This window comes from Halichoerus grypus, chromosome X, assembly GCF_964656455.1.
Source record: "Halichoerus grypus chromosome X, mHalGry1.hap1.1, whole genome shotgun sequence".
Lineage (NCBI taxonomy): Eukaryota > Metazoa > Chordata > Mammalia > Carnivora > Phocidae > Halichoerus > Halichoerus grypus.
In genome coordinates, this window is record NC_135727.1 from 64,426,036 (window position 1) to 64,432,828 (window position 6,793).

General features: G+C 38.3%; 1 pseudogene; it reads left to right on the plus strand.

Annotated features, from left to right (window-relative positions):
* The first annotated feature begins 1,485 nt into the window (after positions 1 to 1,485).
* On the plus strand, positions 1,486 to 5,586 carry LOC118529471 (HUWE1-associated protein modifying stress responses 1 pseudogene; annotated as a pseudogene).
* Positions 5,587 to 6,793: the final 1,207 nt, after the last annotated feature.

Sequence of the window (6,793 nt, forward strand, 5' to 3'; positions counted from 1 at the left end):
TACATTTCAAACCCCAGCTTAAGTTCCTTGTACCTCTGACTTCTCCAGTCCTTGTTACTTCAACTTTCTTGGAATAGCTGATGTATCTAGCAACTTATACTCCAATAACATCAGTGTTTACTAACAATTAAATTTACTGATCATTTACTACGTGCCATCCACTTTAGATATATTATATCATATAATCCTTATAACAATGCTATAAGGAACTTAAGCTGGGGTTTGAGATACTGTCCTTATTCCCATTTGACCACTAAGAAATTATCAAACTCTTACTTATACATTATTATCTCCAACTAGTACATTATTTTCTCTTATGTCTAGGGTGTGGGTCATGAATACTAGTACCTTGACAAACCCCTTATCTGCACTAAAAGACAGACTACACCAGTAGCGGGCAGAGAATCTTACTGTGTCAATCCCACTGCAAGCATCCATGGCTTGATCACAGGCCTTTTCAGGATTTTCCCAGTTTCCCTTCACAGTCATATAGTTATTTTATATTCTCCAGGGACTCTGGCCCTTAAAATTGCTTTAAAGTAGATAACTCCATTCATTCTATTTTAAAACTTTCAGCCTTCCCTAATAACTCCATTCATTTTATTTAAAGCTTTCAGGCCTTCCTAAAATAATAGCTTTTCTTTTCTTTTCTTTTTATTATTATGTTATGTTAATCACCATACATTACATCATTAGTTTTTGATGTAGTGTTCCATGATTCATTGTTTGTGTATAACACCCAGTGCTCCATGCAGAACGTGCCCTCTTTAATACCCATCACCAAGCTAACCCATCCCCCCAACCCCCTCCCCTCTAGAAGCCTCAGTTTGTTTGTCAGAGTCCATAGTCTCTCATGGTTCATCTCCCCCTCCGATTTCCCCCCCTTCATTCTTCCCCTCCTGCTACCCTCTTCTTCTTCTTCTTCTTCTTCTTCTTCTTCTTCTTCTTCTTCTTTTTAACATATAATGTATTATTTGTTTCAGAGGTACAGGTCTGTGATTCAGCAGTCTTACACAATTCACAGCGCCCACCATAGCACATGCCCTCCCCAATGTCTATCACTCAGCCACCCCATCCCTCCCAACCCCCACCACTCCAGCAACCCTCAGTTTATTTCCTGAGATTAAGTATTCCTCATATCAGTGAAGTCATATGATACATGTCTTTCTCTGATTGACTTATTTCGCTCAGCACAATACCCTCCAGTTCCATCCACGTCATTGCAAATGGCAAGATTTCATTCCTTTTGATGTGGTATATATACACAATAATAGCTTTTCAAATGGCTTTTAGGTGGTTGTTATTCCACTTAAAAAGATTCTCTTTTCTCCAAATGCAGGACCATGAATGTTTCCCACCCCTGTCTGGCAATGCTACTGGTTTCAGATAGCAAAAGGCTTAGGAACAGAATAGCCTCACCACTATTGTGCTCCTTTGGCTGTGTCTGAGTCTCACGTTTCTCACTGAGGACTGAGCCAAGCAGACATGGTTGCAGATCACAACTTCTTCAGAAAGGTTAGCAACAAGAACTATGGTAAGTTGCCTGCGTATGTATGTCCCAACTCATTTGCCCCAGAACTGGAGGATGCTACCTGCAAGAAATTTAAAAAAAAAATCATTTGAATCTTCATTTTTACCTCATTTGGTAAGGTACAAAGTGGTAAATTAACTTGCCTAGGGATAAAGAAACTCACTGTTAATTAGATTTTGAAATGTGGCTAAAAATAAACCTCTCACTCAAATAATCATTCTACTTCACCTGTCTGCCTCTGTGCTGAGAGAAGAAAGTGCTGTGTAAATCTCCCCAAAAGCAAGGGCACCAATGGTAGGTGGAAAGCATGGAGCAGATTAGCTGTGGCTCAGTGAGAGGCAGAGATTGACATTGATAGGAATTTTTTACTTCACTAACAGCTTTTTCTATTATCCTCTGACTATAACAGCCATTATTTGGAGTATACACAGGACTTGTGTCCCTAACCCCAGTTATCTCATTTTATGTACCGTCAAGTGCAAAACAATACTTTCCTAGGCCTTAGAACACACCTTTCCCTCTAAATATAATGGATATTAATTAATTAATGTACATTTTGCATCCCTTCAATGTATTAGGCATTGTTTTAGGTACTGATGATAAGATGGTATATAGGCAGACATGGTCTCTGCACTCATGTAAATTGTAATCTCATACTATATCCACCCCATCCTCTCCACCCAAAGAAATAATACTCATTTATTAATAAGTGCATGTCTCATGAGCATTTTAAATTAATTTTTTTTAATTTTCTCATCAAGATAAATTAAAATGTTTTAAATAAAGTGTAGTATTCCTCCAAAAAGCATGCTATTTTACTAGAATGACCATACACTAGGCTGACCATATATTCTGATTTGCCTGGAACAGAACTGGTTTACATTTGTTATTGCAATGTAATCAATAATGATACTACCTTTCACTCTTTAAAGTGTCTTAGTTTGGATAATGGCATATGATCACTCTGCCATCTGCCCATTCACACAATCTAGGTGATACCTTTAACATTTACACCTATTAATACCCACACATATCCCATAAATTCTATCTTCCTAATTTCTAAATTTAGCTACTTCTCTCTGCACCACCTTTATTCTAATTTAGACAACCATCATGTTTTTTTATTATTATTATGTTATATTAATCACCATACATTACAGCATTAGTTTTTGATGTAGTGTTCCATGATTCATTGTTTGTGTATAACACCCAGTGCTCCATGCAGTACATGCCCTCTTTAATACCCATCACCAGGCTAACCCATCCCCCCACCCCCCTCCCCTCTAGAACCCTCAGTTTGTTTCTCAGAGTCCATAGTCTCTCAAACCATCATCTCTTTATTACTTATTCTTACCAGCCTTTATCGGTTCCCTCTACTTCCAATTTTGCCCATTCCAATAAAGACATTCTTCATTTTTTTAAAGATTTTATTTATTTATTCATAAGAGACAGAGAGAGAGAGAGGCAGAGGGAGAAGCAGGCTCCCTGCTGAGCAGGGAGTCCAATGCGGGACTCGATCCCAGGACCCTGGGATCATGACCTGAGCTGAAGGCAGACGCTTAACCATCTGAACCACCCAGGCGCCCAAATCTATTTTTCATTAAAGTGATCTTTCTGAATTCCAAATTTGATGTCACTATTCTGTTGCATAATTCTTCCAAAGATTCACCTGTATCTAAAAACAAAAACAAAACAAAACTTCCTTACTATGGTGTATTAAGTCCTGCAGGTCTATCTTTCCAACCTCATTTCTATAGCTCTACACTTCACCACAATTCTCTGCTCCAACCATGCTGAAGTACTCACAATTTAATGAATGTGTGATGCATTCTGATATATTGATGAACTTGAATAAATATTTTATGCTCTTGGAATATTCTTTTCCCACTTTTCATGTGACTAATTTTCCTTCAGCTCCTAATTTAGAATTATCTTCTGGAAAGCCTTCTCAGATTTCTCTCCAAGTCTGACTTAGGTACCTCTCTGTGCCTTGATAAGATCTCATGCTTCCATTATAAACTGGATCATACACTGGATATTATATTCTGAGACATATATTGAATTTTTCTTGATCAAGTGTACATCAAGAGAAATAGAAAACTTCCTTGCATGCATTAGATATTCAAAACACATTTGTTTATTGAATAAATTAGGGAAATGATAGAATCATAGGTGGAAGATAAAATTAATATTGTTAGAAATTAGCAGTCAGCATCCCCATCCATCTTCCACCCAAATAACAACAGGTAAGCCTACTTGTAAGATTGTCCTGAAAACTTCCGATTGCAGATGAGATGGAATAAATCTACCCCATCCCATTATTCTTGATAATTATGGCTAAAATACCTAGATAAAACATAAAACAAATGTAAGAGGACTCTAAGATGTGGAGAAAATAAAAAAAAGACTGGCTGAAGATCTCAAGACTCAAGGAACAACATGACATTGATTGTGTGTGTGTGTGTGTGTGCGTGCGTGCACATATGTGTGTGTGTTGTCTCCTGTATATCCTGGACTAAGCACTGGGGAAGCCCACAGGTGAAAAAAAATTCAAAAAAATGGCTGAAAATTTCCCAAATTTTGTGCAAGGCATAAAGCTATGAATTCAAGAATTGAGTTTACCCTAAATGGGATAAATGCAAATAAATGTACATATAGACACATCATAATTAATCTTCAGAACTCTAAAGACTAGAAATCTCATAAAAGAAGAAAACAGAGAAAAGCAATACATTATTCATAGAAAAACAATGATCCAAATGACAAATTTCTAATTTAAAACCATGGAGGCCAACAAAAATATCCTTTGGGAATACTCAGGTGATGGAAACAAAGTTGACATGCTCTAAGATAATTGCTAAAGAAAGTTCTTCAAGCACAAAGGAAATAATAAGAGAAAAAAACTAACATCAAGAATATAAAAAGAGGGGCACCTCTGTGGCTCAGGTGGTTAAGCACAAGACTCATGATTTTGGTTCAGGTCATTATCTCAAGGTCCTGAGACTGAGCCCTGCATCGGGCTCTGAGCTCAGTACAGAGCCTGCTTGAGATTCTCTCTTCCTCTCCCTCTGCCCCTCCCTGCCTCTCAAAAACAAATAAATAAAATTTAAAAAAGAAAGAATAAAGAAGGAGACCGGTCACAAAATGGGGAAGGAAGGCTATGGGGCAGTCTCATTGTGCCCTGAGCCAGCTTTGGAGCAGGGACTGGGAGGAGGCATCTCCCTTCACCGCTCCTATGCTGGGTTGTGCTTCTGGGCCCCCAGATTCCCCTTCACATCAACCTGACCCCCTTTCTGCCATCCTTACACTGAGTGTGGGAACCTGAAACCCTGCAACAAAATGATGAGACCTAATGTGGCCTTCTGGAGTGATTGACACCCAAATAACATCTCTATGTCTCTCTGACTCTCTCTTTCTCTGTTTTTGAGTTTCTCCCTCCCCCTACTTATCCTGACTGAGTGTGTCAGAAGCCAGGACTTTTTCTCTGGGTCCCTTTCCAAAATGCAGCCACCACCATCACCAACCTCTACAAAGAAAGAAAGCATGGATACCCATCAGTAAAGTTTTGATATTGGAATTCAAATTGACTATCAGCAATGCAATAAGTATGTGTTGGTTTGGGTTAAAGAGCACTGAATAACTATTCATAGAGAAGATTTGGTCAGCTTCCTGTGTGGAAAAGTTCCTTCACCACAAAACTCTAGAGCTCTCCAGAACTGACTGTAGTGTCCCCTAACTGAGCTACTTCAATGGAAATCAGCTCATCTATAGAGACTAATTTGCAACCCTCTGGGAAAACATAGCTCTGCATGGTCTTAGTGGTACAATGGATAGTATAAGCATGCATTTGAGTACACCAAGCTCTCCTACACATATAAGCAATAGATGGAATGCTAGTTGAAGGATAAATGGACTCCATGATGTCAATGTGAACACTTTCATATCAGACAAATGGCACTCCACTTGGACAGTGGTGGAACAGAAGATGTACCTTAGCCCAGTGTGGCCATTTGATTACAGACTTGCCAATCCATAAACACAACAGAATGATCTAAACTGCAGACATTTTCACACCCACCATGCTGCTTGAAAGCCACTTAACCCCCAACATATACTATTATTGCAAAGGAAACATGAGCCATCTTCCCTTATTAACTGTTTAAAACAAGTGAATTCTATAGTGGTTGCCATAAAAGGAAGTTCTAAGTATTTACAGTAGATGATTCTTGTAACTATGGCTTTCTTAAAACTATAATCCTAGCAGAGGATATCAGATATCATGTAGTCATTAACAAGATCATCACAGGGAAACATATATCTGTTCCAAGGCTAAAAGTGACCTTACTTATATTTATTCTCAAAGGGAAAGGAAATATCAGATGTTTACTTGATTATAGAAGGCCTTTTTTTGGTCCATTTCCTGCTGTGTTGATTATTTTGCTTCAACAGTATTGCCAGTTTCCTAAAATTATCTCAAACCCATGATTTGGCTTCCTGTCAAATCTACAGGCTTCCATTTTTTGCAGCAGCACTGTACCATGCACCTGGTTTCTATATAGTCACAGTGTGCAATTTCTAATGATTGGGCTGTTCCCTGTTTTTAGTTTTCCAAGCAGTTTCTAGTTCTGGTGATTATGTGATGTAAAAGGGTTCTATGATGGACATGCAATGTACTTAATCCATACACAGATCTTTATTGGATTCACTTTGTGTGTGTTAGTGCTCTAAAAGTAACAATATTATTAAATTGTCCCCAGATTAACCCTGTAGGCTTAAAATCCTCAGTTTTAAGACAAGGACTACTCCTCAAACAGGATACTATTCTTATGGTAAATGTAATTATGTAGACTCCATTCAAGGGTGACCTAAAGTAGAGAGGTCATGAACTTTGAGAATGGGGTTCCTTTTTGGTTCAGTATTAGCAAGATGGAGATGGATGGTGGGGGAGGGTAGGTATTCTAGTCTTTCGTGTCCTGTTCTACATTTTTCATGAATGCCCTACTTTGTGCAGTTTCCATTGGGATGGTGGAAGATAAAGGTCTTTTATCTGCTAACAATGTGGTCACAACTTAAGTAGAAAAGCCGGACTCTTCAGTCCCTCTTCTAACAAGCACAGTTTGGAATCTCATTCTGGAAAATATGGAATCACATGGATGTTCTCTAGATGTTAGGTAGCCCTAAATAAAGGTTCTGAGTACATTCCTCTTTTGAGTACATATAAGACCTCTTATAGCTACAATGTTTTAGAGCATGTTTCATCCT